Genomic DNA, 25,019 nt, shown 5'->3' on the forward strand with positions numbered 1-25,019 from the left:
ATGTCATTATAAACAGAAAATGACCGCTCAACATCACCTGAAACCAGAGGTGAAAATTTTCCTTTTATCCTGAACTCTAAATCAGCACACTTTATTAGTTTTTCAGTGTCTGGAATCAGAAAAAGAACAATATTTATTTTCGCTTGCTCAGGAAGTTATAGGCCTATCGGAAAAAAATATAGGAAAATTATCTAAATGTTTGCGATATTGTCAAAAAAAGGACCAAAATAAGAGATGTTTTTAAAAAAGGGGAAAAGGGGAATATGGACTAAAAAAGGAAGATAGTTTAGAACATCGTAATTAATTATTTCATTTTTCATGTTGAAATAAAAAAAGGGATTCCCTTTAAAATCCTGTCTCTAATAATAATAATAATAATAATAATAATAATTATTATTATTATTATTATTATTATTATTATTACTATTATTATTATTATTACTATTAATATTGCCATTACTATTATTATTATTATTATTATTATTATTATTATTATTATTATTATTATTAAAACATATTTCCTATTAATTCCCATCTCTCGCATTTCATCTCTTGTAGGTTGGAAGGCTTGATGTTACATACGTAATGGTATTGTCAGGAATTACATGAGACTTTAGTTAACGATACGGCTGAACGCTTGAACTGATTCATTCACTTTGCCTATCTGCTTTCTTTACACGTATTCGTGCACAACAGATATAACTTCTGTTATTGTAACAACTCACACTGACCTTCATACTTCTACATAGCCATTCCGATGTGGTTTGCAGATAAATTCAGCAATATGTTTATGTAACTAATAAACTGTCATTGTCACCCGACAATTTCTGTCCACCATGTTTCAACGTATCAAGAGAAAACATTCATGCAATCTCATACATTACAGGCTACTCAATACGGCTTTCTGTATTGCCAGATTACGCTTCCTGCGTTACACATAACTGATTCTCTAGCTCACAGTATCCTCTTTCAGACCAGTGGTTCCAAAAGTGGGGGTCGTGTAAAGTGATTTGGGGAATCACGAGATGATTTACAATAATACGAAAAGTTTTATTAACATACATTTATTTTGTACTTAGAAACGTAATATAAACAACGCCGAACATAGGAATAAAAATGTTTTAGTAGTTATTAATTTGATGTAATTATTAATTAATGTAATAAATGTGTCCGTTTTTCTGAAAACAGCTTCTCAAATGTGGACTCCACATTGCATACACACAATGATATCATTTTCAAATTCAAGAAAATTTCTTGCTTTTGTTTTGATTATAATCATAGACAAGAAATTTATTTTGCTTAAATAGAGGTTGCAAACACAGTCAACTCCGTATATAGTGAACCTCTGCGGACTTGCATATTTCGTTCACTATATCCGAGGTTCACTAAATCCGAAGTGTCTCTCCCCTAACCAAGTTAGAAAATTATCTTATGACGAGTTGCCAAACTAACTTACTATTATGACAAGTGCTGTATTGCATGTTTCCACGTATTCACATTTTTTTTAATGTTCTAGTGATATTTAACTTATTTTATATTTTTGTTTTCATATTTTCCGATAATGGTATATCTCTAATGTGATAAGTTGAGCTATATATAATCATAATTTTCCTTACTGTGTGTACTTAAAAATATTGTATTCATTGTATGCTTTGTACTGCACTATTTTATTACTACTATTAGTATTATTATTACTATTAGGCCTGTTATTATTATTATTATTATTATCATTATTATTACTATTCTTATTTATTATTATTATTATTATTATTATTATTATTATTATCAATAATTGTCTTATTTTTTATACTTTGTATGCCTCATTTATTTTTGACCAACTGTTCACATTTTATTATGCTTTTTTCTTTCTTTCTCTATGTTATATATTATGTCTGGTTTCTTCTTACTTGTTGTTTACATTTTATTATTATTATCTTATTCAGTTTTGTGTGTAAAATTATAGTGTACTTTGTAAATTTGTAGTGTTTTTGTAATGCAGTTTTTACTCCTGGTTGAGTGTTAGAGAAGGCCGTATGGCCTTAACTCTGCCAGGTTAAATAAATTATTATTATTATTATTATTATTATTATTATTATTATTATTATTATTAAATGAGAGGAATGAATGAAATTGTGAACAAGAAAATAAAATACTATACAGTAATTAAAATATTTCATTTTGGTAGAATGGATTACACTGTAAACTGTATTTAAACTATGCTGTCGACCCACGTCCACTTGCGAAAGACCACGTTCAATGTCACTTATAATATTCGCCTTATTTTCCAAAGAAGACACTTAACGCTTCGACATTTTTATAGAGTACATTCACTGTTCGAACACTAGAAACAGACTGACCAGGGGTAGAAATGACAAACGCTGTTATGGTGTGACTGTGTACCCAGCCTTGGAATTTCCCGGATCACTTAATGGAAACTGGGAGAGGGTTGAAGGAGTTTGAAAGCCATCATAATCTTATCTTCATTTATGCTTTGGACATAATGTCCGTCCCCTTTTAATAAAAGAAGGAAATTTCATTTTCCGTTGTTTTGATGCTTTCTGTCACAATGGAAATGTTCCTAAGAACAAAAACCAACCTTTTGACGACGGAGGATTAGAAATAACAGTGGCGTAGTGTGTCTGAGAACAGAATGGTAACCCTTCGACGGTGGAGTGAGGCAAGGTCGTCACGTGTTGACTGGATTTACAGTACAGCTCATTATCTAGGAATCACTAATTCTACCTTTGTTCTTTGGCTAACAGAGTAAGAAACTTAGAATGTTGTTCTCAACACAATCTTTCAATTTTATACAAGAAGGTCTGACTTCAAATAAGAATTTGTCAGGATACAAGGTTCACTATAACCGAAGCGAGGGTTCACTATAAACGAAATATTAATGTACTTTTTAATGTATGCGGGTCGAGACCAACGATTTAGATTCACTATAGCCGAATGTTCACTATAACCGAGTTCACTATATCCAGAGTTGACTGTATTACAACAAATTTAAAAACTACGTACTTTTGTAAGCTCGAAGTATTCTTGCATTCTTTTAATCCAAAACTGGTCTACGCTTTTCGAAAAAAAAATCTAATTTAAACTTTCCAACAGTAGGATATAATTTCGATGAGTTTTTCCTTCATATTTTCTGGAATTTCAGCCAGTTGAATGAAAATGTATTCACTATCCATCTGTCAATGTCGTAATTGTTTTAAGTTTTTTTTTCGGAAAATACTCAAAAAGCTGTTGTTTACAATTATGAAAACTTAATTGCTTGTTGGCAAAAACGAACTCAGTATTTATCTATCATACGTAGCTAAATTTTGCATGAGTCTTTAATACACTGGAATATATCAAATTTCTCTTTGTCAGGTGATATCGACGATAAATCAAGTACCGCAGTTTCCCCTAACTATGGTCCACATTTGTCACATTTTTCTTTGTATATTCAGTACTATTCATCCAGATTAAGTGAAATTTTGGCTTCGGACTCTTGTAAGTTTATATTAAATAAATGTTGACATATGTGTTTGAAATTATTTAATTACAAATGTAAAAAAAAAGTAATAAGCATTGGTACATAGTTGTATTCTGAGTTGCCCAACTATGGTCCACTCATATATTCATGCTTGAAAGCATGAATGGACTACAGCTGGAGCTGTAATTATTCGTAAATCAATACAGTGAGTTTCTAATTTAAGGGTAGAAACATAATCTAGCAGAGAAATATTAAAAATAAATGAAAAGTACATTGATTCTTTTTATTAGTACTCATTACATAAACACTCAATAAACAAGTGAAATCTGAAAGTAATTTTTCTGCAATAATGAACAACTACACTCACCGGCAAAAAAAACCGGGCCACCTAAAGTTTCTCAATTTTTATGAGGTGAGAATCAGAAAATCCTTTATTAGAAATGAAGAAAACATTGCTTCCCAGAAAAAAAAAACTTATTCATTATCATTTGCGCTATTATTTTCAACGCCGAACAATGGATATAATTAAAAGGTGTAAAAACTTACAAATTATATCAATTTTCTTCCAAATGTTCAACTGATTTTGTGGTCACCCAGATGTTGGTAATAGCGGGTATTACCTCCCCGTGAATGTATGACTGTTACCATTCGCCGATTCAACCCTTCGATCAGTTTTTGGATGTCAGTCTGGTCGATTCTATTCCATTCTTTACTTAGAACATTTCAGAGCTGCTGTAAGTTTCTGTGAGGAGTTAGGCGACTTCTAACTTGCATCCCTAGCAGTCCCCACACATGTTCAATAGGGTTTATATCAGGACTTCTTGCTGGCCATGCCATCCTATTCAATCCAACATCGTGAAGGAATTCATCCACTATTCTTGTAGCATGAGGGCGTGCATTGTGATGCACTAACAGAAACGTTTCACCAATAAGTGGGGCATATGGTACCGTATGTTAAATTACACCTTCTTCTATGTATCTTGGAGCAGTCAAAGCACCTCCATTAATGAAAACAAGTTCTGTGTGAGCTTCATACAAAATGCCACCCCATACCATTACTGATCCATCTTGGAAACTGACACGTGAACTGAAGGAACATAAATAAAAACGTTCTCCTTCTCTTCTCCACACTCTTTCACGTCATCTGTAAACTAAATCTCGATTCATCTGTGAAGAGCACTCGTCGCCACTTCCCCAGGTTCCAATTAGCATGATTGTGAGAAAAACGTAATCGTTCAACATGATGTTGCTGGAGCAATTCTGGACCTTTAGCTGGTCTTCTGGAATCGGCCCGCATTCATCCAGACGTCCTCTTACAGTTCTCTCACTCACGTTAACTTGTCTTATTTTCTGGAAGGCTCTTCTGGTCTCAATAGCTGTGGAATGGCGATTTCTTAATGTGTTTAGGACAATAAAATGGTCGTCACGAGCCGATGTTACTCGTTTTCTCCCTGAACCGGGTCTCCTGGAATAACCTCTTGTCTCTCCAAAGCGACGGTACACTCGTTGTACGGTCGATCGAGGAATCCCAAGAACTGTAGCCACATAACGCTGACTATTCGCACCTTCTATTAATGCAACCACTTTTGCTGAATCGGTAGGACTTGGTGACATTTGTATACAATGAAGTACTCCAATACTGCCTCAAAAGAGCTTACCAGTCTGTAGACATCTTCAGCTTAGCTCGAAATGAGTCCGAGAAGTTTACACACAATATTACAAGAAGAACGAATCTTCTTTTCAGATCATTGTTGGCTATTACTTATTCAGTATTACAGTGTTACGTATCACAAAATAAATGAATAACTAAATGAACCTCAGCACACCTAAAATTATTTTAAAAATCCTATAATTTTCAATAATTTTAAAGAGAATGTAGTTGCCCCGGTTTTTTTTGCAGGTGAGTGTATATCAAAGAACAAAAGTACGGTATCATAATAACTACCGTTACACATTCTTAGCAAAATATTATGCAAATAAATTCACTGATAATGTTTATTTATGGTACTGAGAACTACATTCATTAGCAATTTTAAAGGCATGTTGGGTCCGATAAGTATAGTATCAATCAAACAGTGTAAGTTCTTACAGTCAATTATTACTTAACAATATTACATGCATTGAACCTATATGTTATTATATGAGGTAGTATTTACAAATTATGACAAACGTTTTCACCAATAAATTTGGCATCTTCAGGTCACATTAAAAACATATTAACATAAAATGAACACTTAAGATATTCCAGTTAAACACAATCGTTAAAAATTAAAAACTGGTATGAAAGGCAGTCTGAGTAATATGCCATTAAAATAAGTGTATAGCAAAATGATGCATGTACCGGTACAATAAAAGTTTCGCTCTTAACTGTAAAACACTTTTCAACACGTTACTCCACGAAAGCCGTCTTACTTTTTTATGTTAAAGAATATTTTCATATAACGAAGTCATGTCTTCACAAATTTTGCTGAAAAATACTTTCTTCGAAGATTTTTTTAAGTTGGTTATTTAACGACGCTGTATCAACTACTAGGTTATTTAGCGTCGATGAGATTGGTGATAGTGAGATGGTATTTGGCGAGATGAGGCCGAGGATTCGCCATAGATTGCCTGGCATTCACCTTACGGATGGGGAAAACCTCGGAAAAAACCAAAACAGGTAATCAGCCCAAACGGGGATCGAACCCGCGCCCGAGCGCAACTTCAGACCGGAAGGCAAGCGCCTTAACCGACTGAGCCACGCCGGTGGTTTCTTCGAAGAAATTCACCACTTTGTATTGAACTATTTCCGCAGCGCCATAGTAATAGTTTGAAGTATAAGGTTATTCTAAAGTAAGTTCCCATTTTGAAATGGTAATACGTTTGTTAAATTTTTAGATTCCATAAAAATAAAAATACCAAGTTGTTGGTAAAGAAATGGGATTTTATTAAAACACGAAAAAATTAAATATGACCACCACCGTGTTGTTCAATAAGAAATGCTATAAACGGCATTAATAAGCACATTCCTCGGGATGTTTTTATTGACATCCGATCTTGACTGTTTCAGTTCCTCACGTGTAGTAGATCTACTAAGAAATATTTTTCTTTTAGATAATTCCGTAACCAGTAATCAGCTGGATTTATGTCTGGTGACCTAGAAGGCCAACTAATTACTCGATCACCAAATGTGTTGCGCAATAGTGATTTTACTTTATTGTGTATGCGAAGTGGAGCGCCGTCTTGCATGAAAACAATGTCTTCGATTTCATGATTCTACAATGCTGATACTGCAAAGTCTTGCAACATTAGAAAATATAGCTGCCCGGTTACCGTCACTGTTTTTTCTGGAATACGCATTCCAAAATTTCAACTAAAAATACTACTTTTCTCAAAACCTGTCCATAAAAGACCACAATGATGTTAGACTTTTATGTTTAACTCGCTGCCCTGATTCATGTCTCAAAATACCCTATTTAGTGCCCTTCCGTCCTATATGTTCGAAGTTTAGCCTACTAATTTTTTGTCTATTACACTCTATAAAATAGATAGGAACTTTATGGACACTCAGTATTATTTAGTTATGTATCCTCTTAAATTAGACTTAGGCGCTAATGCCTCAATCGAGTCACTGCAGACTACCCCTTATCTTCCCACTCCACAATCCCCGGCTGACACAATAATGTTTCGAGTAGACAAGAAGGTAAGCATTGCTCAGTGACTGATTGTACAGAGACATCATTTTATTTTTACTTCAATTTTTATTATACCTGAGTTTTTGAATGTACTTTACTCCCACCCCTTCTACTAATGAAGTTAAACCGTACTCAACACAGAACCAAGGCCGCATATACAGTCATAGTAGTCTTACGGTCACAGTAAACAGTACGTTCCAAAAATATGTTCGCGTTTTCCAGTGACTAAAGAACTTTCAATATTGAATCATTTTCGCACAGGTACTGTCGTCCATTTGCCTACGTCGCATTCCGATTTCCCCCACCCGCTTCTATTCGCCTCTCTCTAAAGGCTAGTGGCTAGGCTGTCTTAGCTCTTTTCTGAAAACATTAATTTCTGTTAGGAATTATACGTCTACGTAATATTATACAACTGTTTAAAATAACTTAAATAAAAGGGCCTCGTTAAGTAATTAACTGTCACGTGATTTTCCCCCTTTCTACGACCCTGCGACATAAGCACTTGGACGGACAGTAGATAGCATGTCTAAGTAATTTTATCTTTTCGGATCGGGCAGAAGTGAAAATTGAATTTACAGTACGTAAGGTACTCTTTTATAGAGTAGGTACAGAATTATTTCAACATGAGTTACTAGTACGAAGAACGAAACTGGTAATTTAAATTAAGTACAATAGTTTATAGTGCGATAATATGCAAAAAATAACTGAAGCCTGTATCGAAATGAACGGCCACCATTTTCAAAAATGTGTTTAAATATCCATATTTGATTATTTTTCAATTTAACTTCATTCTCTATAGTATACGCTAATGTGCTATAGACAGTATAATATACACTGCATAATGAATACGTCCGCATGGACAGCTCAGTTCGTGGGCTGTTATACAGTACTTTATTTTGTTTAAAGAAAAACCTAATGAAAATTATCAAACTCAAAATCGCCATATTTCCTACTTTACGTAAATGAACTACTTTTCTTCCCTCTTATACCTAGTAAAGTGATTTGTTTGTATTTTACGCCAGTAGTCTATCATCGAACTCCTGTCTTGGAAAGGGGTAGCAAACGGCGTTTCCGGCTATTAACCGTTAGGCTAATCCAATGATATAGCCAGGTTAATATTAGAAATGGTAGTAAAAATAAAATGATGTCCCTATATAAGGCAAGCATCATGGCTTTTACGAACTTTCGGTTCTCTCTGGTCGTCTATAATCCACCACTGATGCACAGTGTCTCACTGTGTGCTCGTTTCTAAGGCGGTGTAACCGAAAAGGACATGGCGGGGGTTTCTCCGTTTCTTTTCATTTCTCGTCTATGCTACATAGTGATTCAAGAAATTAAACTAGCAACAGAATTAATATCATTTGGAACATGACAAAGAACGTGTAAAAGTACAAGAAAGTATGTGTCACCTTAAATTTCTGAATTCTGCTGCGCAATAATGAACTTAAGTCGAGTAGCGGTGTGTTGCGATCACACGTCACACGGCACCTGTTGCTCTTTTTTTTTTTTTTTTGTCTTCCAACTTCGTGCGTCAGAAATATTTAGATTGTAGATAAATAACAAACCAAGTAGTTATGTCCGCAAACTTTTTCGCCACGCACTACGCCATTATATTGCGTAATAAGACCGAGTTCGTTTCATAATAACCACAGGAAGCATTAACACGAGTCATAACACAGAGGAAAATATTCCATTTATTTATTACGCAGGGTGTACGTACACTGTTACGGCAATCTTCGGTTTCCATTGGTTTGTTTGTTTTTTTTACTGCTACTACATAAAAACGAGTTCTCAATGTGTGTCCCCCGTTCTGCTCACGAGTGAGAATGAGAAATTAACTCTAAATGCTTGAAATCACGTCTTTACATCGATTTAAAAAATATAACACTTTTCATTGAAACCAAGTGATCCAACTCATCCGTCAGTCTCTTTTATGTAACACACACAAAAAAAATCTTGTTATAACATGCCATCCTGTATTTAATAACAATATCCAAATTTAAACATTTCAGTTTAACCCTCGATATTTGCTGGGTTCTTTTCCGACCCCACACCATATATATTTTTTTTATTTTACTTTGTTACTTAACGACGCTGTATCAACTACGAAGTTATTTAGTGTCGATCGAATTGGTGATAGCGAGGTGAGATTTGGCGAGATGAGGCCGAGGACTCGCCATAGATTACCTGACATTTGCCTTATGGTTGGGGAAAACCTCGGAAAAACCCAACCAGGTAATCAGCCCAAGCAGGAAACGAACCCGCACCCGAACGCAACTCCGGATCGGCAGGCAAGCGCCTTAGCCGACTGAGCTACGCCGGTGGCACCATATTTTATTATTAGTATCTATATTAATAATAATAATAATAACAATAATAATAATAATTATTATTATTATTATTATTATTATTATTATTATTATTATTATTATTTATACTGGCAGAGTTAAGGCCATAGGGCCTTCTCTTACACTCTACCAGATCACAAAGTATACAAGGAGTTAAAATTTAACAAAAAGTTAAAGAACAGAATACTAACGTATTACAAAAAAAATATTATAATAATAATATTCTTCGGTAAAAAATATTGGCATTCACATGGATAATAATCTCAACTGGGACATGCAAATCACAGAAACCTGCAGAAAAGTATATTCTATTATCCATGTGCTAAAAAGGATAAATGTTCATATTCCCTCTTGCTTAAAAAAAGTCCCTTGTGCAGACCCTTGTATTTCCCTATTTTGACTATGCTGACATTTTACTGACTGACCTTTCGAGCGACAACAAAACGAAACTTCAACGTGCTCATAATTTGTGTGTACGTTTTGTAAGCAATGTTCGTAAATATGATCACATTACCCCATCCCTGGAAGCAATAGGTTGGCTTAAACTAGATAAGAAAAGAAATTTACATTCACTTCTCCTTCTCTTCGAAATCTTGAACACTTCTATTCTTTCGTACCTGTCGTCTCGCGTCACTTACCTTTCTTCCCACCACAATCTGAACACACGCTCTCGCCATGAAACAATACTAACAATAACATCCCATCGCACCTCCTCATACTCATCCTCTTTCACAATAGCCCTGCCAAGACTCTGGAATTCGTTACCTGCTAGCATCAGGGACTGTCGAAATAAAATTAAATTCAAACGCAAACTTACTAGGCACTTGGTCAGTAATTAAGACTCGTTCAGACATGGTTTCTTGAAAATAGTTCTCTTAATCTATCACAAAATATTTCAATATCCGGTAATTTCATCACTATAGAATTTTGTTATTGTAGATTTAATTTGTAATTCAGTAAATACAAAAATATTCTTTGTTCTTAACTTCTATGATAAAATGTCTAGCTTTCATTAATCAGGTATTCTTGTCGTACTTTAATTTTTATTGTAATTGTAATTGTAAATTTAATGTTAATTGTAATTTTATTGTTCATGTTATAGTTGTATTCCCCTGGTAGAGGGGTAGAGAAGGCCTGACGGCCTTATCTCTACCAGGTTAAATAAATAAATACTAAATAATAATAATAATAATAATAATAATAATAATAATAATAATAATAATAATAATAGCATAATAAAATCGACACTAAACAACATGAAAATAATACAATAATAGAAAAAAGAAAGTAAAATACATTGGAATATAGTAAAAGCAACTAATTTAGTACAAATGGTTAATATGGGAAAACGTAAGGTAGAATATAACAAAATGGAATGTAATAAAACAATAATAAAAAAGAAAAGAAATACGAATACATTCATGTAATCCGAAACGTTCCAGTAACCTAGATATGCTATCCTTGGTTATTTTAGTTTCCTTTACAATTGAAATTATTATTTCTTGATTACATGTTGATAATATTTTCATATATATTGCTTGGGTTCGTGGATGACTCCAGCTATAGAACAAGTCTTTATTTCCTAGTTAGAATTATTTTGCAGTAATAGTATTTTGTTGTAAGCAAAGTGAACATGTACTTTGAAGAGTGAACAAGTGAAACAAATACAGCATAAACTACCATGTAGGGTATGAGTAAAATGCTGTAGGTTCAAGAGTAATTATTTGTATTTGTAAAAATTAGCTCCTTGTTCTTTCTACTGCAGCAGCTGATGAGAGTTGATTAATTAACTAATTAATTGTATAAACATAATAATAAACTCTTGATGGAATAACAATTTCCTTCTTGTGTTATAGGGTGACTGCACCATTAGTCAGCCTGTTAACAGTACTGTAATACATTAGAGTAGTTTCTGATCAGAAAACCATTTAACATTATTTCCTTTATTAATCACTATAACAAACAAATAGTCTAGTTTTGAAATTTCACATAACATAACATTATAACTACACTTTTTTGGACTAAAAATAATACATTTTCCTAGTAGTAACAAATTTTCCAGTATTCGGCCACAAAAATCCAGTGTCCAGCCAGTTTGAAACCAGTACTCAGCCTCTAAACCAAATTTAGGTTAAATTCAATTTTACTGTTAGAATATGATAAAATAAACATTACACATGTACTTTCATTATACAGTATTACAAAAAAAAATTAGAAGGAATGACAGAAGGCATTTCTGAGGTAGACACTATTGAAACAATATTCCTTTAAAAAAAAAATCAGAAAAATATAATATAAATTTAGCTTCCCTTAAGAAAAGGTTGCCAGATTTGACAAAGCGTATTACATATAATTTGGAAACACACCTAAAAGGTAAAATGATATACATTTGAAACGCTTAGGGAATCGAATATACAAAATGTCAGAAAAATTTACACCTAAGTAGCGTTTGTGCTCATTTACAGTTAAAAAAGGGAGGGGGGGAAATATCATCAGATAGGTTAGAATGATTGGATTGCCATATACCGCGAGAAAAATAATAGTACGGATTTATTGACATTGATATCTAAACCAATGAACAGCCATCTGTTAAGATAACTTGAAATTTCCATTATCACTCCCATACAAATGATTTCTCAATATCTGAACCGATCCTTTGAGGGCACTAATGGCTATTTCCTTCACAATGCTGTGCGTTAGGCCCAGTTAACAGTGAAATTCTTTACTCTCTGCAATATCATATGGCAATGCATTAAGCTCAGTACATTTGAAATGAAACCAGTTTGAACAATTATCACACCCAATATTTTTCAAATCTTCATCTTCAACGTCACTAATAAGTTCATCATTACAAGCAGTACACAGTTGTCTTAAATAAGTGTCCTCTTCCTGAGATTCATCATCTGGATCAACATTTGCATCTGAGATGAGTGTAGATTTCCTTTCTTTGTCTTTGCTATTTTTCATAAGAGATTTTCGATTCTCCCTCTCCTCTTTTCTCTGTTGTTTTAATTTTGTTTCCTCGATTTTGGTCAAGTTCTTTTAATGGAAGAACTCACGTCATGCTGCTGATGAAATAGTACATGGAACTCTCTCTTTAACATGTCGTTCCTTTTTTGTATTTGATAAGGGACCTGGCCAGAACAGATGCTCTACAAAATTTTGTCCCTCTTGCAATGTCCCTTACCAATGTTTAAATTATTTTGCCGAATCTCAAGCAAAGCTTCCACTAACGCCCTCTCTTCATATTGGTGAATCGGTCGTTTCACCCTTTTAGTCGAAAACATTTCTATTTATAGGCCTATCTGTAAAAATGTATATTTAGGGAGCAAATTGTAGGTAACTTCTCATGAGTTCTACACTATTATTATTACATTATTTTATTTAGATTTTAATATTTGAGATGATGGCTGACTATAGGTTAATCAAGATACCAATAGTCAGCCTATGTATCTTACTAGGCTGACTACTGGCTTCTCTATCTTACTGAAGTCTCCTATAGTCAGCTCCATTGAAATACTTAATTTAACACTTTTAAAACACAAATTCAGTGCCCATTTAACTATTCTAGAATATTTCAAGTCATTCAATCACTGTTTTAAGTGGCTATGACTTATAATAACGAAATACTGACCTTGTAAAAATGACACTGCACGTTGTTCAACGCACAAGGATATCGCACAACAACAACAACAACATGGTGCTCTCCACAACATGTTTAGGGGCTAACTATTGCTTTATATTTCTCACATCAGAGGTTACTAGAGGTTCGAGGGCAGCACAAAGAATGGCAGAATACTGGTGAGCCAACAGAATATGTAGATATTTTTTTATGTACTTATTTTTTTCATAATTATGCCAAGATGCCTGACTACTGGGAGGTGGCTGACAATAGGGTGAACTACCCTATTTCAAGGAAAGTGAATGTGTTCTCTGATAATTAAAAAAAATGAAAACACAGATGCAGAATAGGCCTAAATAGTCTGCCCTTAAATTAATTTAATTAGTTAATTGTTTAAACATAATGAATCATTTTAGGTACAATAAAAACTTTCGCCACCGACGTAGCTCAGCCGACTGAGGCGCTTTCTTCCGATCCGGAGTTGCGCTCGGAAACGTGTTCGATTCCCGCTTGGGCTGATTACCTGGTTGGCTTTTTTCCGAGGTTTTCCCCAACCGTAAGGAAAATGTCAGGTAATCCATGGCGAATCATGTCGTCTCATGTCGTCAAATATTAACTCGCTATCACCAATTCCATCGATGCTAAATAACCTCGTAGTTAATACAGCGTCGTTAAATAACCAAGTAAAAAAAATGAAATAAAAACTTTGAATTTTCTAATACTGTACATAAAAATGAAGACATTATTACAAAAACAGCCCTAGTCATTTTTAATGAAATTGAGTTAAGGACACATTTGCCCATGTCAAGTGCAATAGACAGAAGGATAAAACACCAGTTGAACGGAAATAGCTGATATGTGTTATTCTTTTATTTTTTATTGTTCTCCTGAAAAATAGCAATTTTGACAAGGGTCGTTTTTGTAATAATGTCTTCAAATGCATTTAGCTATAAAATAGCCAAATTATTAACAATAAATATTCTTGAGGTCATAAAAGATCAGATAAGGATCTTGAAATTCTAGAGCAATTAAGTTGTGAGGGTTAATAAAGTTAATAAGTTTAACTGTCTTGGTACACTAATGACCACAAACAATGACATAAATATGTGATATTGTCACCAGATTCCAAAATGTCAATAATTGTTACTACTACCTTACAAACTTTTTCAAGAGAAAATCAGTCTCTCGTAAATCTAAATTACACATTTCTAAATTATTGATAATGCCAGTCTTAAGCTATGGATGTGAGGGTGGTCAGTTACAAAAAGAGGATGAAAACAATTTGAGAATTTTAAAACAGAAAATTTAAAGAAAAAAACTTAGCGCAGTACAGGATCCAGTAAATGTTGAATGAAGAATTTAAAAAAAGGGAAATGTGTACATTATTCAGTGAATGAAATATTATGGAAAAAATAACAGCAGGAGTTAAAATGCGTCGGTCATATCATGTGACCTCCCTCGCTCGAATCGAAACATTAAGCAAGTCACAGAAGAATTCCCAAGTGGAAAGCAATCTTGTGGGGAACCACGGCTGAGATACATGGACGAGATATACAGACACTAGAATACAACGCTTGGTAAACCATCTGTGAAGACAGAGCCCGATGGCGCAACAAAGTTCGTTCAGCAGAGAAGACTCTACTAAACTTAAGAAGTTTTTATAATAATTTATGTGATAAGTGCTGGACAACATTTGTTTGCCAATTAAATTCTAGCACAGTGATACAAATTAATACCATAATAAGTTGAAGAATAATGTTACAAATTAACTATATAACAGTGAAATAATAAACAACAAATATAAAAACAAAGTTTGCAATGGTTAATTTATACAAGAAAGAAAAAACTAATAAATTCTTATGAGTGATATAGTATGGAATGAAATAATAAGTTATAGAAAATATTACGATTACTGTATAAGTAAAAATTGTTTCTAATTAATATAAAAGAATAAGACATTGCCATGAACAAATAAGTCTATACATAGAATGGATAGAAATTACTTTCTTGCAAGTTAGCATATTTAATGCATCTGGACTGGACAGGGAAATTTAGAATTTATAATATAGAAAAGTTTGTGATTCCTCATCGGAATACGAAAGCTGACATTGCACTGATTCACAATTGTCACCTTTAAAAACCTTACATAGGAATAGGTAATCAAGTTCCTGACATCTAGCGTACAAGCTTCGACATTTAAAGTACTCACATTTTAGTTCATACTTATACCCGGAGATGTTTGAAAGAAATCTGAATGTACGTAACGACATAAATTTCCTTTGAATATTTTCCAATTTTGTCGGATTAGTAGTTGTTGTAATAGAGTTCTAAACTACAGATGGATATTCAACCTTTGATTATATTAATGTATAGTATAACGTAATATGACATGATTTGATATGATTGATTGATATGATATGATATGATATGATATGATATGATATGATATGATATGATATGATATGATATGATATGATATGATATGATATGATATGATATGAGATATGATATGAGATATGATATGATATGATATGATATGATATGATATGATATGATATGATATGATATGATATGATATGATATGATATGATATGATATGATATATTTGATATATGATATGATATTTATTCCACCAGCTTACATCGGTCGTGATGACCCTTCACATTTCTGCATACAGTGCCATCATTGGATACATATTTCGCTTAAGTTTTTTTTTATCATCCGGCTGTTATATGTAAATGAAAATGACCCTGATCATTTTTATACCACTTCTCTCACGTCTGTTTCACCTTCTTTTTCTACTTACTCCCTCCCTTTCCCATTTATCCATCTTTTTCTCACTAATCTCATTTAACTAAACACTCACTTTTCTCAATTCCTTATTAATTGTTCCCAACATTGTTTACATTAGGTTGAACTCTTCCATAGTTGTCTTCCTATTTATTCACTTGAATCACTAACATTCACTGATCACTTATTCCAACTAATCTAATCTGTATATTTTCCGGCGAACTAGTTTCTACACTTTCATTACATTTCCACTCCTACCTTCTTTATTATACAGTGCGATCGAAAAGTCCCTCCGCAGCTCTATTAGTTCTAGTAACCCTAGAATACAACCCTGTAGAAAGTTTGCACTCCACCATTCATTCCGGTTTGACAACCTCACAGCCCCAATCCATCATATGCTTAGCGGCCAGTGCTGCCACTTGAATTCTCTACCAAATACACTTGAATTATCTGCCTATTGGATTCTCGGCTACACAAGCACTGCGGAGAGACTTCTCGATCGCACTATATTTGGATCACTACTTACTTATCATCACTCTCCAGCTGTTACTCGTATCTTTCTCATTATTTCAGCACAAGTCCCTTCTTTCTTCCTCAGAATACAGATTAACTGTAAATACCCTATATATAATATATTCAATTAATTCATGTAACGAAATCAACTCCGTTACGGTGAACAAAAACATATGTATTCTGAGATTATGAAATTCATATCTTTTACTATAACTGCTAAGAAAATGTTCTTCCTACGTCACGTGACGTTACAGGGACAAAATAATAATAACAAAAATCAATATACAAATTATCAATAGTTATATTTTACACAATATATACAAATAATTCGTTTATCAAAAGCTATTCCGTTGGAGTGAACGAAAACATATATTCTGAGGTTATGAAATGCAAATCTTTTACGATCACACAATTTTTTTTAAACTAAGAGAATGTTGTTTCTACGTCATATGACGTTATAGGGGCATATTTATAATACATTACATCAATGTTATTTAATGACCTCATGCGCACCTGCTTGCAATTCGATCTTGCTTGCGCATCCACGTGACGCAATATATGTAGCTACCAGAAGAAACTACTCGATCCGCTGTACGTTTGGGAATGAAAATGCGTTGCCTGCTTATAACATCTCTTATATCATTAAAGAACACACTTCTCTTCTTTATCTTCATTAACTTTGTCACTTACAAAATAAATAAATATCGAATATTAAACACAAATGTTAAGTTTGCATCGCATTGTCTTCTTCAGATGAGTTGCAAAATAATGCACTAAGATCGCTGGCGAACCAAATACTCGTACTAGTAGTGGCAATAACTGAAAGACTGAAGAAGCGAAAGTGCTATGGTAAAAGAAAAGTTTCCGACCAAATAAAAACACAAAAGTGCATTCGTGAAGAAAGATAATTTCCCCTCGATCAAAAATATGAAAATGCTTTCGCAAAAGGTGATTATTTATCTTGTACCATAAATACAATAACCATCAAGGCATAGTACAACCGTAATGGGTATTGTATTTATGACAGGCTTATTATAAAACCGAATAAATTAAAGCTTTTAAAGGGATTGTTGATATTTTGTTTTATTAGCCTGAAGTCCTCCAGTATTATTCACTTACAAGGAGATATCATTATTATACATTCATCCACAGTTTTCTGCCCAAGAGAAGATCTTTCACTGTAAACACAGCATTCTCCAATCTATCTTCTTTACCACCTAATGCAGGGGTCGTCAGCACAGAGCACCCTGGGGCTAGCGTCTCTTACCCGCGGAAAAGGCAGTGCACCATGGTTCACTCGTAGCTGCTAGCAGGTATGCTCTCTATCTCTTCCTGCTGCACGACGGTGCACACGGGACGGCACCGCTTACCCTTTGCACATTTCAGCAAGTGCTGACGACTACTGACCTAATGTTTCAGAAAGCAACAAATCATGTAGATGAAACTGATCGACAATAGGTTTGTTGCTGCAAGCAATTGAGAACGCGTTCCGAACTAATACCGAACTTCTTTCGACGCATGCGCCGATTGTGTACAGTGTCAGAACTAGTTCGGGATTTTACGTTGTTGGAGCGTTTCTTGAACTGTTCTTTCACGGCCTTCGGAGTTTCATCTCATGTTAAAATTATATTCATCTTCCGAATTTAATTTGTCATAAAATATATTACTATTATCTTTCAAATCATTCATGAAGGACTATATTTTTATTTTAACCTGCCTAGTCTCGAAGCATTTTAACAATAACTTCAGATTAAACCATCTGTACATGCGTCAACAGTTCAGAATCCCCAGTTCCTGCTTTTAATCGAGAACCAATTTCACTCGTTTCGAACGAATTGTAAAGCACGTTGGAACAGGTAACTGGGATTTCAGTATCGGTTCGGAATCAGTCTTAGTCTTGTTGGAAAGCACATTGAGCTACTGCGCATGAGTAGGCAGTTCAGAATCGATTTTGAACCGTGCTGGAACAAACCTATCATAACACGGAAAGTGGCATTCTAATGATCGTATTTTTACAGACTTTTTCAACTGAACTTCCCGGACGGTTTTTTTTCAGGCACACAGAGCACGAATGTCACTGGAAGCTTAACACAATCTAGCGATATCTAGTTTCAACAGCTGCAGATACAATGTTCTCGCTTATGTAATATATTGTTATGTGATCCATTGTCTTTATCTTGTCGCTATATAGAAGGTTACAACTGATAACCAACAGAAGTGTCTGAATTGCAGGTGGCACGAAGAAGGAAAAACAATTTGCTAGATCAGTAGTTCCCAAAGTGTGAATCGCGACCCTCTGGGGAGTCGTATAAGGGTCCCACATCGTCGAGACATAGGTTCACCTGCTGCATTCCATCCTACTCTAGTGTTTGCCCCATTTCCATTTGAGACGTTGCGTCAGCAATACTGCACCCTGCATACAGTTTCTTATTCGGATGTCGGTGTTTCTTATCCTGTCTTGCAGTCTCAGCTGTAGGACTTCCTTTCCATTTTTCTCTGGCACCCAAGAAGCAGGTTTTTCTGTAGCTCTGTCAGGGACCAAACTTGACATACGTACGACATTATTGGGATTACGCAGGTTTCCAAAACTTCAAATTTCAGTTTGGTGCTGATGTTTTGGTTTTGTAGGATGAATTTCAAGCTCCAAATTTTTTTCCATGCCAAACATATTCTTCTTCATATCTTTCTCTTTTTCTCTCATACATACTAGAGATTGACACATTTTGTATCAGGTATACTTACAGTACGATTATTTAGTCCTGACAGTCGCCGGAGATATGCGCCTGGGTCAGGTGAGTCCATTTAGTTACGCCAAGAGGTTTTTGGGTTAGTCACTCACTTGCCTTCGGAGCGATCGGATGTCATGCGTGCCGTAGAGCGGTATGTTTCTAGTACAGTTAAGCTGCACTGCATTTCTTTACCGACCGCTCGCTCTTATCTCTACTCCGGAGCTCTCCCGACTACTACTATTAGGCCTACTTCTCCTCTTTCGCGTCGCTGAGCTGTCAGGACTAAATAATCGGTCTGTACTCGGCGACGTATTACAGCGTCATGTTGTTAATCGTTATAGGAATGTTGTCTGCATTGGTCATTACTTTAGTTTTCTCCGGGTTCATTTGGAGCCCAACTTCTGAGCTTTTCTCGCAGAGTTCAGTCAGCATTTGTTGTAGTTCCTGTCTTGACTTGGCGAAAAGTACAATGTCATCTGCGAAGCGTAAATTTTTGTTGTAGACGTAATTAAATTTTCCAGTTGTTTAATACACTGGAATTAATCAAATTTATTTTTGTCAGTTGATGTCAACTAGAAATCAAGCTTCTTTACAAATACGTTGGGTAACAGACAGTGCAAACATCATTTTCCACTTGTATTAAACTATTAACACAGCGTCACGGCGGTAAAAGTTTGAAATACTAGAAATGATATTTACGTAATATTTCGTGTCACTATTGTACCATATACTTCTATTTCGATCGTTCTTTGGCTGGTATTCACTGGTTTCGAGTAAAATTATCGTTATTTTCGATTTTACAGAGATTTGTATTTTTCGAATGGGGTTAAGTACCTGTACAGTAGTGGAGGGGGGGCGCAAGAAAAAGTTTGGAAACCACTGCGCTAGACATTAGATCCGCCAGCAAGACAAAGCGTGCAATGCTCCAAGTCACTAACTCTTAACGACTCTCTTCGTTGCACACTTGAAAGCACTCTGCAGGAAGTAGCCTACAGTTTAAAATTTATTGTAACGAGGTCTAGCCACTGATCCATTACAATGAAAAATACTAGAGGCGTCTAGCACCAGAATAATCTAAAGAATTGATTTTGTGACTCAAAATTCTATTTATACCTTTAAGATATATTTCATCTACAAAAGTTTGACCTAGCCCATATTCCTAATTTTGAAATTGAAAGACGGGAGAGTTTCTTTTGACGGTTAGATTTTTTATTTCTCCGAGAGCAAAATCGGCCTTTCATCGGGCAGCTGTGTGGCCTTTCTCTAGTTAAGATTTGAGTCAATACCATTGATGATTAACAGGCAGTGCTTAAAATTGCTTTAAAGAGGGTAACGGTATGCAACTAATTTGATTAATGCAGGAAGTGCTATATATTTCTCTCCTGTTAACCCTTCACATTTCTGTATTCGGTTCAGCATTCTTTTACTTACACTATTTACAGCTTAAAACACAAATGAATCGTGACCGTAATACCTACTCTTCATAATGTATTTCATTCCTTTCAATTTCACTTACCCTCCTCCTAATTTATCACACTTTATTAACGTACTTCACTTCTCTTATTCTCAACTATACTTATAGCTATTCATAGCGTACTAATTTTCTCATTCCACTTCACTCCCACCTTTCTCGTAGTTAACTAAATAATTTCCCTGTACATAACATAAATACCTTTAAACTTATTATCTATAGAATACCTCATCCATGTTAACTATTTCAGGAAAAACATAACCTATTATTAAATTCACCTTCGAAACAGTTTTATCACAATCGCATTAACGCTAGTACCCTAGAACATTGGTTTGACTTGATTTATAACTTGATCTTAAACAGAACAATTCCAAAACCTTGACAAAGTGCATCCGTTCAAATCCATTTTTACATTATATAACTAAACCTGCTATTATTTACCCACTAATACATCATTCCCTCAGATTATATTCTGTTTTTCCTTCCCTACTGCCACCTTCTAACTCCATTGAACCTCTCTAAACTTCCCCTTCTACTCCTCGCACTTGTTTCGCTTCCCCTTTCCCCACTCTCTTCTTTCGTTGATTCACCAATGTAGGAAGCCTGTGTTGGCGATGATTTCATGAGAATCAACAATAATTTAGAAAAATTAACTTCAAAATGAAATAGGATTTAGCGTAGTAGGGCCTACTTAAGAATTTCATTACAAAAACCACAAATAATTTCGATCCTCTTTTTTCGCAAACCGAAAAATTAGGTCACAACATACTGAACAACTGCTACTAGAAGAAGCTATAGACAAATCTGCATTTGTTTCTAAACTCTCAATATGTTTAATATACTGTATAAATAAATATATCTCGTAATACAAAAGAAAAAAATAACAGAAACACCCGCAAACAAGAGAAAAATCTACCAACATAAAAGAAAACTTTTACGCAGGGAGAGAAAACTAACAACACCTGACTCAATTTTCTAAAACCAAGAAGAGAGAAAAAGAGATAGAGAGAGAGAGAGATCTTTCCAATACAGCCGAAAGCAGCCGTGACTATAAGCAGTACAATATTGTCAGCGGTGGGGAGGACGTCTCCAAATTCGGCTCCCCTCGCGCGTTCTAGTTAAGTTTAAACGCTCCGCTAACCAGCTATCTTATTGGTTGAACTGCTGTTGTCATGGTTACCGGGGAGCACAGTGATGTAGCTGTCTCCTCTCTCCCGCTCTTGCATGGACACTGCAGGCTGCTAGATGTCGACTATAGAGGTTACAGCGCTATCTGTTATTTTTCGGTCCGAATTATTCGTATTATCTACAATTCTACAGTATAGCGAGCGGGATCACCAACTGGATGTGGTCGACTTCACGTAACTTACATCTTAGTCGTAGTGAATAGTAAAATTAATACAAAAGGGAAAATGTCTGTTATTTACTATAACTTGTCTGTGATCTTAATTCAGCTGGAATTAATACTGCCATATTGTATTCTGGTAAAATATTAGGAGAGGCACGGCCTCCCTTGCTTCCCCTGAAAATCCGCCGCTGATCCAAACTTAAAGAAAATCACAATATGCCTATAAGCGTAGGACTGAAATGAATCACTGTCTTATACAATACCTGTATTTTGAAATATTTACCGAATGTTAATTCATTAGTACCAAAACTATTTTCATACATACGAAAACATAAACAGAATAATATCTTAATACTGAAACATTCGCCTTGTTTATAGCGATATCGTTGTTGTAAAAGTTGACTGGAAAAGTTTGCCAATGAAAATAATTTCAATGTCAGCCATTTCTATGGGCGGTAAATTTTTTTCAGTCTGTTATGTACATTTTATTGCTAACTGCTGGATTATAAAATGCATAATAAAAATTTGCTAACCTCTGGAGCAGTAGACCTTGAAATTCTGCAGGTAGACGTCAATTTCCTTTACAATGAAGCAGTTGCAGTCATTTTTCCATCTCCGAAGTTTTTACTGCACCTTCATTTCTGTAACAGTCAAATAATCCAACTAAAATTAAACGTTATTAATGGAGTAAGTTTCTTCAGTAATTTTTAGTTTTATTATGTTAAAGAATATCTGCAACTTTAATAAAAATCTTCTTTCCACCCTAGAGACTCAACAACTCCAAGTAGATTGTGTCATGTTAGGTTCAATTAGATTAGCTTAGCTTATGGTAGGCCTAGGGCAAGACTAGGCTAGGCTAAACTAGGTTCACATTAAATACAAAAATTATGATTCATTAAATTGAGTCGTAATATATAATAACACAATCAACACACTTGAATAACTTCTTGGCCATCACATAGTAGTTCAATAAAAAGACGTTCATATGATTGGTTATAATTTAATCTTATTTTGTTTTTGGAAAAATATGCATATTTAGTAGTCGATAACCATTTTTTCATGTACGTAATACATTCAAACACAATATTTGTATTCTTTCTAAATAATTCAATATGGCAATACAAATGATATACGCATTTGATTAACAATATCTATGTACATTTATTTTAACGTAATATAATATGGTTACTTAACTTAATTCCGATTAAATATGCATATTTGACATATAATTTAAATTGGTACACTTAAGTGTTTTGCCGTTTTTTTATGTTTTTTTAATATTTACGTCAACAATCTATACTTTGATATTATGTAAAAATTTTCTCTACAATTTTAATGAAATGACTTTTTTTTCACAAAATATCTCCAATTACATTATCAATGTCTGAAGATAACACACTGAATGGCGAAAACGTTAACAATTTTAAAATACAATATAAATTTATAATGACATAATTTACATTAAAGATAAATCATATGATTGAATACCATTCTTTTTTAATTTATTACTTGATTTATTGGAATTTTCAAAAATGAACTTAAAATTCACTCTGGGTATTTCTGTTTACTCTGCCTTTATTCAACTGTTTCTCCATAAGTCATACAGTCATACTTAGTCTATTACTAGGATTCGTATTTTATTACGTCGTATATTTTCTCACATCTAATTCAATATCTAACAAACAAACATTCTCATGGGGGGCAGGCAAAAAAGTTATTTTTTTTTCTTCCACCATATTAATAATAGCAAAACAAATACTTATACAAATTTTGGCCACTCAAGCGTAATTACGAGGACCGTAAAAAATAAGTTTCCTTGGGCCGTTTACAGAAAGAAAACACAATTTCATGGAAAGATTTATTGGAACAAATACAGCAATTGTTGAGCTATTTTTAACATATTCCCCAACGGAATTGAGACATTTGTCATACCGTTGGGTCAACATTTGCATCCCTGTGTCGTAAAAATCTCCCGCCTGAGATCAGAATCAGTGTGTGATAGCCGTCTGCACATCTCTGTTGATAAGCATCTTATTCTCGAACACCCTTAACCTCTGTTCCTCTCTCAAAGTGAGACTCCAAGTTTCGCAGCCATCTTACAGAACAACCGGTAATATAACTGTTTTATAAATTCTAACTTCCAGTATTTTTTAAAGCAGACTAGATGACAAAAGCTTCTCACCCGAATAATAACAGACATCTCCCAATATTTATTCTGCGTTTAATATCCTCTCCATTGTAATTTATATTTGTTACTGTTGCTCCAAGGTATTTGAATTTTTCCACCTCTTTAAAAAATAAATTTCCAATTTTTATATTTCCATTTCGTAGAATATTCTGGTCACGAGACATGATCATGTACTTCCACTTCCAAACCTATCTCCTTGCTTGTTTCATGTAAAATTCTCGTGTTTTCCCAATCGTTTGTGGATTTTCTCCTAACATATTCACGTCATTGGCATAAACAAGCAGCTAATGTAACCCGTAATTCCAAACACTCTGTTTTCTTGGACTTTTCTAATGGCATATTCTAGAGCAGTGGTCGTCAGCACACGCTGAAATGGGTAGAGTGCATGAAGGATAAGGAACTCGCTCCGTCGTGCACAAGGGATAGAGAGACAGCATACCCGCCAGCAGCAACGAATGCACGCTAGGGCTGTGTCTTGTCCGCGGGTAAGAGACGCTAGCCCGTGAGTGCAGTGTTTTGTTGATCGCTGTTCTAGAGCAAAGTTAAAAAGTAAATGTGATAGTGCTTCTCCTTTCATTAGCCCGCAGTCAATTGGAAAAGCGTGAGACAAAAACTGGCCTATAGAGACTCTGCTGTATGTTTCACTGAGACTCATAGTTGTGAATATCACCTGTTTTTAATTTCATTTGTATGCAATGGAGGGGGAAAGGAACTGGCCATCCTATCCCATTACCTCCTGGCCTAGTTCCCTCATAAGTGGTGCCATGTCCCCGATTAAAATATACGGCACCGAAATTCCGTTCACTGAATCAGTAAAGAATGTAGGTATTTATATAGATAAAAGTTTAAATTGGAACA

The 25,019-nt window shown here is 34.5% G+C and overlaps 1 protein-coding gene and 1 long non-coding RNA gene across 2 annotated transcripts in view; one reads left to right on the forward strand and one right to left on the reverse strand.

Moving 5' to 3' along the window:
- The window catches only part of LOC138696374 (facilitated trehalose transporter Tret1-2 homolog), a 106,926-nt gene that overhangs the window by 12,044 nt on the left and 69,863 nt on the right, over positions 1-25,019 (forward strand). The gene's annotated exons all lie outside the window — the stretch shown is intronic.
- The window catches only part of LOC138696386 (uncharacterized), a 160,631-nt gene continuing 158,074 nt past the window's right edge, over positions 22,463-25,019 (reverse strand). The window contains exon 3 of the long non-coding RNA XR_011331367.1: positions 22,463-22,614. This is a non-coding gene — a long non-coding RNA (uncharacterized lncRNA). The remainder of the gene's footprint in view (positions 22,615-25,019) is intronic.

Source organism: Periplaneta americana, chromosome 1 (assembly GCF_040183065.1).
Source record: "Periplaneta americana isolate PAMFEO1 chromosome 1, P.americana_PAMFEO1_priV1, whole genome shotgun sequence".
Classification (NCBI taxonomy): domain Eukaryota; kingdom Metazoa; phylum Arthropoda; class Insecta; order Blattodea; family Blattidae; genus Periplaneta; species Periplaneta americana.